The sequence below is a fragment of the Urocitellus parryii genome, unplaced genomic scaffold (assembly GCF_045843805.1).
Source record: "Urocitellus parryii isolate mUroPar1 unplaced genomic scaffold, mUroPar1.hap1 Scaffold_37, whole genome shotgun sequence".
Classification (NCBI taxonomy): Eukaryota; Metazoa; Chordata; class Mammalia; order Rodentia; family Sciuridae; genus Urocitellus; species Urocitellus parryii.
The window spans coordinates 7,495,963-7,505,189 of record NW_027553327.1 but is presented as its reverse complement, the minus strand read 5'-3'; positions in this window follow the sequence as shown (position 1 = coordinate 7,505,189).

The following is a 9,227-nucleotide window of genomic DNA, read 5'->3' as shown; positions in this document are numbered from 1 at the left end:
AGCCCCTAAATCTTGAAGCTAGTTATCCCTTTATATAGTTTGGAAAAACAAAACCTTATTTAAACATAGCTTGGAAAATCAAATGATTAGAAATACCAATGTGAAGAATGAAGCATAAGTCTTCAAAGCTTTTAGTAATACAAGCTTTTCATTCACAATACTTCATCATTGAACACCTGGGTGGTAAGCAGATGGTAACAATTTTATGTAAGAATGTTTAATATTCATAGCACAAAGAAACTTCTTGTCTCAAATTTTCTTGGCAAAGGCATATCTTCACAATACATCAAAAGTAGGTAATGATTCTGATTAGAATCCCTGTGGTGAAAAGATATATGGCTCTGTTCCAACTGCTCTCATTATTATCCCTCAGCCTAGAAGTGGCAAGGTGTGCTTTTTATTGACAGAAGAGAGTGAACCAATACTGATTTTTCTTCCATAAGTTGAAGCAAAGGCCAGACAGGCTCCCTCACTGTCAATAAGAAGATAAAACTATTCTCTAATAGGACAAGACCAAAGTTTTCTTGATCCCTTCTTTCTTGAGAGAGAGAGAGAGAGAGAGAGAGAGAGAGAGAGAGAGAGACTATGTCACACATATATGCAAGCTAATGTCCAATTTTAGTATCAAGATAGCACTTGTGTCCCTATCTTTCTGAAAAAAGTAAAATAAAATAAAATAAAAATTCAACACATTTTTTTTTACAATCAATTTCCTACATTCTCTGTCAAAAATTAAAAGCTTTACTTCAGTGGTCACATGCACGTTCTTGAATCTAATTCTGTTTTTCAAAAACAGCTTCTTCTGTTTTCTCAAAGTGTTCCTGTCACATGACAAATTTCCTAGAAGTGGTGAATAATTTAAGAAAGGACAATAAATAGGCTTTGGAAATATTGTGCTTTGAAAAGCAATGATGAGACACCTCTTGAACGCTTGGGTGTTTGTGGGGATGCCAAAAGATACTGCAAATTTTATTTATACTAATCATGAGTAAAAAGGAAATTGTCTTGATTCTTTGACAGTATTTATTGATTGATAAATACCTCTACAAAGCAGGATTCATTGATTCAATTGAATGTTAAAATAATATTTATATGACAATTTTCTTGAGGTTAAAGATATATAGAACATTCTAAAAATCATTTCCTCTGTACTTCAATTTTTTTTTTCTTTCATTTCTCCCCTTCTAAAGAATCAGAATAAATCCTGCAAAGATTCTGTTCTGATAAAGTTACATTTGACAACTGTCTCCTCAGAGTTGACTGGCTAAAATAATCTAGAATCTATACCAACAGCTAAAAATTTATCTTGTTCTATGAAAACTTTTTAACATTTAATTCCACACAGTAGTAACAAAACTGTATGTGTTTGGACAATCGTAATTTTAATATCTTCCTCCTTTTCAAAGATTTTGATGATACCTCAAGAGCAGTTCTCATTGAGGGCATTTTCTTTTCTGTCAATAGATAGCTTTGAGACTCAAAGCAAGCCATGGCTCCTCTCTTTTAGTTGTTTTCTTGATGTTTCAATTCAAAAATATAAATAGTCTCACTAATTTGCATTATTATAGTAAATAAACAATTATGAAATAGTTTTAGATTTCCAGAAAAACTGCAGAAATAGTACAGAATTCTCACAAATCCTGCACTCACTGTCCCCTAATATTGACATCCTACTTAACCACAATATAATCATCAAAATTAAGAAATTAGTATTGTCACATACTATTAACTAAATGGCACGCCTTATTTGGATTTCACCAATTTTTCTCTAATGTCATTTCTCAAATCTTGCCCAGGATGTCTCATTGCATTTATTCACCAAATCTTCTCTGTCGCTCTGATCTGTGATGGTCTTTTCTTGTTTTTATGATTCTAAGAAGTTTGAAGAGTACTTGTTAGGCATTTTGTAGAATGTCTCCATATTTGTCTTTGTCTGATACTTTGTCATGATGAAGTGGTATTATGAGTTTGGGGGAAAATGCTCAGAAATGAAGAGTCCCTGTGATCTCATCATATCAGTGAATAGGTGGGCACATGGTCACCACATGGCTTGTCCTTGGTGATATTAATCTGGATCACAAGTTAACATAATGTGTGCCAGGTTTAAGGGCTGTTAACTTGGTATACTCTAATTTTTTGGAAGTAAATTGCTAATTCCAGCTCACACTTAAACAGAGGAGAGTTAAGTTCTTCTGCCTAGAATTGGGAATTATCTAAAGGTATCATTTGGGTAGAGAGAGAAGATGGGAGGGGAGGGGAGGTTGGATAGTAGAGGATAGGATAGGTAGCAGAATACAACAGTCACTAATATGGCAGTATGTAAAAATGTGATGTGTAAACGATGTGATTCTGCAACCTGTATTTGGGGTAAAAATGGGAGTTCATAACCCACTTGATTCTAATGTATGAAATATGATATGTCAAGAGCTCTGTAATGTTGTGAACAACCAATAAAAAAAAGGTATCATTTGAATTTTTTTGGAACCTCCCTTCTCATATCATTTGTTTATTTTTTCAATAATGTGTTTATAATCTTGTGGAATTGTGGGAATTTATTTTATTCTTGAGGTCCAATTCTTAGTTCTAATGCCATCATTATCTATTTTGCTGCTCATATTATCCTAGTTTTGGCTACTGGGAGCTCTTTCAGTTGGGCTCCTGTGTTCTTCTATCTCTATTTTGTGTTGTTTGGGTTGTTTTGGAGGTTCCTTCCTTCCTTCCTTCCTTCCTTCCTTCCTTCCTTCCTTCCTTCCTTCCTTCTTTCCTACTTTCCTTTTTTTTAAGGCATTCTTACTTTCTGGCAAAACAAATGCTCCAATATCATCTTACATTCATCCTACTCAATCTTTGATATGTCATTTTCCCCCAAGAAGCCCTGGTTATGTTATTTTAAAATGTATGTGATTTAAGACTTTTTAAAGTGATTATTTTATTTCAAGCAATTTAGAGTTACAAAAAATTATGAAGATATACATGATAGTAGAGTATATTTTGACATATTATATATACATGGAGTGTAACTTATTCTTATTAGGACCGAACATCTTATATCATTATGGTGCTTTGCTACAATTAATAACAAATAACAGAGTTGGGTGCAGTGGTGCATGCCTGTAATCCCAGCGGCTCTCAAGGCTGAGCCAGGAGGATGGTGAGTTCAAAGCCAACCTCAGCAAAAGCAAGGCACTAAGCAACTCAGTGAGACCCTGTCTCTAAATAAAGTACAAAACAGGGCTAGGGAAGTGGCTCAGTGGTCAAGTGCCCTGGAGTTCAATCCCTGGTAATCTCAACAACAACAACAATAACAAAACAAATACCAATACGTTATTACTAACAAATATGTGTTCTGAATTTAGATCCCCTGAGTTTTTACCTAATTTCCTTTTCTGTTTCAGGACCCATCTGGGATACTGTTACATTTAAACTCAGTCTTCCTAGATTCCCAACTATGTAGGCTGTGACAGTTTCTCAGACTTTAGTTTTGATGACTCTGTCATATTTGAAGAATAATGGTCCAATCTTTGGTACAGTGTTCTTATTTAAGATTTGCCACAGTATTATTTACCCTCAACGTGATATATTATCCTTGGTATTGACTTTTATCATCTGGTTGAGGCAGGATTTATCAGGTTTCTATACTGTGAAATTATTCTTTTATATTTCTTTTTATACTATACTCTATGGAAGGCAGTCAGTATGTACAAGCCACAGCTGAGGAATGGAGAGTCATGTGCCACTCCTTGAAGACAAAGTAACTACATATATTATATGGAATTCCTCTGTCTGTGAGATTAGTCTGCTATCTACCACTTATTGATTTATTCAGGCACATATATCTGAATGGACTAGGGTATATTTATTTTATTCCTATGAGTTAAATATAGATCTACTTTATTTATTTTCTTGCTCAAATGATTCTAGCTTTAAACAAGAAAAAAATCACCATGATCTCTCCAGCGAATAATTGCATACTCATTCAATGTATAAAAATAAGTATCCCGAAAGACTATCCTCAGTAATGATTAAAGGCTATTGATTTATCTTTCTATAATTTAGGCCCTGTAGCAAATACTTATAAAATGTTTTTGAACCTAAAACCTTACAAAAACATATTAAAAGATGTATAAATAGAGGCCAAGTTTACCCATCTCTAGTACTGTATATACATGTTCAGTTTCACTCAATTATATGACACATCAAACATAGATATAAAAAGTAAAATAATTTAATTAGCTATTGTAGATTTCTTTTATAAAACCAAATTATAGCTGAGGAATTTCATTTCAATTTTTTGTTAACATTATCATAATTCTTTTTTTCGTTTTGAAATTAGTAACACAGACTTTATGTAACTTATGCTGCCATAATAATCCATATTAAAAATAGGAATTTAAACATAATGGAAATAAAATTAATTTAAAAAGAAGAAAAGAAAGCCAATAAAATGTAGCAGTTCCCTATCTCAATTTGTGGGACCATTTTTCTCAGTAAAGATTTTTTTTAGGTTATGTCGTACATATCTTTCAAATGTCTTACTAGACTTTCACATGGGTGAAATCATGTGATGTTGATACATTCTTTTGATAAAACAAGAATTTTTTTGTGATTCTAATATACACTGAATTTTCCAGAGCTATAACTACACATAAAATGAAGAAAGTTTTTGGTGAGAAATTAACAAAGTTGTTTATCTCTTCTAGATGTGTTTGTGTAAACGGATTTATTTTTAATCATTTTTGTTGTTGATTAATATCACATACCACTTAATTTTAACTTGAGTGCTTAATGGTTAAAATTAATATGGTATCATCATTAAAATAGCAAGGAGAAATAAAAGGGAATAATTTATAATACAACTATGTTTTTTCTGTCTAGGAATTCTGAATTGAAAATACTGGAAGGTAAAATGAAGTGATCATATGATTGTTGAAAGTATTTGTAAGAAAATATTTGTAATGAGGAAAATAAAGACAATAAAAAGAAAAGTAAAAGGATTAAAACAAATAATTACAAGCCAGAGTGAACTTTACATAGTGAGAGAATGATGTAAATAGCTTAGTCGAAGATTTTTGTTCTGAGAAAGATTACTAATTGTTAAAGGGGAGAAATAAGGAAGTACAATGTTTTTTCAAACAAGCTTGTTTTCTAATTTAAGCATCAAACTGCTTTCTGACTTTATGAGATAGCCTTTTGATAGATATAACAGCAAATACTTTTTTATCTAAAATCACAACATGTATCAAGACCACATTCACCATATTCAGTCTCTCATTCCTAAAAATAACCTAAAAACTCTACCTTCAGTATTTGATAGGAAACAGACAGTAGATTCTAGTAGTCAACTTTCCATTCCTATAATCAACTTAATAATAGAAACCATTTATTTTGACTCACAGTTTTAGCAGATTTCAGTCTATGATTTGCCATTGATTTTAGGTCTCTGGCCAGGGGCACAGCACAACTGCTCACTTCATAGCTGTGAAGCAAAACAGAGAGGAGGAAGGAACCAGTGTCCCCCTTTCCCATTCAAGAGCAGGCCTCCAGTAACCAGAAGACCTCCCATCAGACCCCACCCCTTTAAATTTGTATCATTTCCCAATAGCACTGTTAACTGAGTGCAAAGCCTTTAGCATATGGATCTTTAAGTGACACCCAAACCACAGTAGGTTGGAACAAAGGTAAAATGGTAAAAGAGTCTACCCAAAGTGATGCTGCAAATCCACCAGGACAATACCAGATGAAAATGAAAAAAGCAATAGATAATACAAGAATAAATGTTTTACATAAGAAAATTTAACAAAATAGGTTACTTACCATTATGCTACAGTACATGAAAGATATTAAGTTGGCAGAAATATGAAATATTTCATTTATTCACTTCATTAATGAAATTTAACATGTCTCTGATATTTTAATATTTCATTCACATAAAAGAATGGGTCTGAAGTCCCCACTCTTGTATATACCTGCCAGAGGTATTACGGTTTCAGTAGCTACACTACTTCTGTGAAAAACTTTTCCTGCATAAAACTTGCATTAAAAATTAAAATGCTACAATAATTACCTTATTTCTAAAAGTGTATGAAAGCCTCCACTATGTTTACCAGATATTCAATAAATCAACCTTGCTCTCAAGGTTTTTAGCTCAATTAACCATTTCTGTAAAAGTTGGCTAGTAAGTATCATCTCTGTTTCAAATTAGTGTACTAATTTCCTATTTAAGTTCAAATGGACTTTTTAAGATCCATTAGCTTATCTTCTTAAGAGTCTCCAAATGAGAATAAATCATTTTCTAACCAATACTTATAAACTTATATAACAGCCTACAAAAAAAAAGCAGCTAAAAATTCTAGGTCAGCAAGGAAATAAAAAAAGTAAAAGTAAAGCAATGTATTTCATGTAAATGTCATTGAGAATACTATAAGCAATATTAAAATATAAAATATAAAAATATATTAAAATATACTACTATAATATATTAAAATATACTACTTCTTTGGTACATAGTAAAATATCAGTAATATTTTGAATTAAGACATGGATGAAAGAATGACAGATAATTTTATTTTTGCTTTTGAGTAATAAAGTATTTCATGTTTCTCTTTAAAATTTGACAGAAACTAACTTTCTTTTCTCTCCAAATGTAAGTATTCCCATTTTTAACCATTTTTAAAAATTTTTGATTTGTTATATATAACAACAGAGTGCATTACAATTCATATTACACATATAGAACACAATTTTTCATATCTCTAGTACACAAAGTAGAGTCACATCCTTCATATCTTCTTATATGTACTTAGGGTAATGATGATGATCGCATTCCACCATCTTTTCCATCCCTATGCCCCATCTCTTTCCCTCCCTCCCCTTTTCCTCTTTGCCCTATCTAGAGTTGGTTTAATCCTCCCCCCGCCCCGCCCATTCCTCCCCACAGCATGTTATAGATCAGCATCCTTAAATCTGAGAAGACATTCGGCATTTGGTTTTTAGGATTGGCTAATTTCACTTAGCATTATATTCTCCAACTCCATCCATTTACCTGCAAATGCCATGATTTTATTCTCTTTTAATGCTGAATAATATTCCATTGTGTATATATGCCACATTTTCTTTACCCATTCATCTACTGAAGGGCATCTAGGTTGGTTCCACAGTTTAGCTATTGTTAATTGTGCTGCTATAAACATTGATGTGTCTATATCCCTGTAGTATAGCAAGGAAATTTTTAAAGAAAGTTAAATTTGTTGATAAACTGATGATAATGTTGTTCACTATAAGGAAATCTGCATATCATTATAAATTTAGGAGAAACTGATCTTTTCAAATACATTAAAAACCTGTGTCAAACAATTTTATATTTTAATTTTGATGTTTAATTTTTATTGGATAAAAATCTGTATAATATTAAATATTGCACAAAACATCATAAAAGGGGCATAGAAATTGTATCCGTTGCATTTCTTTCTTTGTTGTAGTGTCATCTGTCCAACAATTATATTTTGTTAATTAGTGTGCATATAGAGTTCACTATAATTTGTTATTATCTGTGCTATTCCATAATTGTCAGCTAGAACTTTATTCTATCAATGTGATATTTGGGGGGAATATTCTGGTCATTGTATTTACAATTTTCAAGCTTTTTCTTAAAATCATAGAAGCATGATATATTTTGCCAACTTTAAAAGGGTGTTTCTTTGGAGAATATGTTTTTAATCTAAACAGCTTTGTTTGTTTCATCAGAAACATAATGTATTGGTAGAACAGGCACAATGACAATGTGAACTGCTCATTTGTGGGCTACGTTTTAAAATCTGCTCTCAAACATTCAGTGGGATGTTTTCGTTACTCACATTTTTATATCTGTTGTTTTAAAAATAATAGCTTAAGATGTATTTTGCAATCTCACATAAGTGTTGTTCTTTCTTTTTTTTTCTAAGAAACAAGGTCACACATAGTGCTAGGGTTATGAAATCGGGCTTCAAAGACTAATTAATGTGTAGATGGGATCGATATAACTAAAGAAATTAATACCCCAAAAGAAGAACGTGTTTTGTTTAAAAAAATAGTTTGAGATCCCACTGTTATTAGATAACATTAGCATCTCCCTCCTCACAGGCCAAGATCTTCACTCCCCAGATAAACCATGAGACTAAAAAATTTCCCCCATCCCAAACCCTAACCTATTTCAAAAATGGTCCTCTAGAGGCGCCAACTTTCTCGGTATTTTACAGCAGGGATTGGGGGAGACAAAAGGTTTTATACACTGTTCTTTATGGGCTGTCACTTTGATCACCTTTCCCCCCAGTTTCTGGTCTTCTGCCACATGACACAGGCTTTCTCCTATCGTTCTCTCAGCATCTCGCCTATTATGCAGCATGTAGTACACTTTTAACTGGATGAGTAAATGGTTTCTTCACAGACTGAATCCTTAGGGCTACCACAATTTCTCTTCCAAAGTCCACTATGTAGGGAACGTGCCTGAACGACTACACCAGTAGATAAGTAGATTACCTATTTTCTTTGTTTCTGTTTTTTTTTTTTTTTTTTTTTTTGTTGTTGTTGTTTTGTCCTAGGGATGAAACCCAATGGTGTTTTACCTCTGAACCACATCCCCATCCCTTTTTCTTTTTTATTTTGAGACAGAGTTTTGCTAAATTGCTTAGGGCCTTCCTAAATTGCTGAGGCTGGCCTCGAACTTGTGATTCTTTCTCAACCTCCTGAGTCTGGAATTAGATGCTTGTGCCAACATGCCCAGCTATGATCATTTTTTTTATCTACTACTTTATACATGTATTCGACTTTTAAGAAACTAACCCCCCTTGATAGCCTTAATTCTCTGGGGGAAAAATCCCAATACCTGATTTATAAATTCACTTTAGACACAATTCATTCATATGAGTGATCTTCAGTAATAATTAAATCAAAGAAGACAGAAAAAGAAGTAACAGTAGCAAAAAGTTTATTTTCATTGTTTCTTCCAAAGTGTCTGGTTTTTCTTTCCTTTGATTGTGACACATTAGACTATCCAAGCCTAATCTGCCCTGCTGAGCAAGAGACAAATTAAATAAAAATTCAGGAATAAGTGTGTTTTGGTTACATCTTCTTTTGAACTTTAAAAAAAGAATTAGAGAAGCGTATGTGTACTTCAGTAATCCTCTCCTCCCATATAGTGCTTCCCAGTTATCTCAGCTCTCAATCTGAATTGTGATTATCTTTAAGAGCAG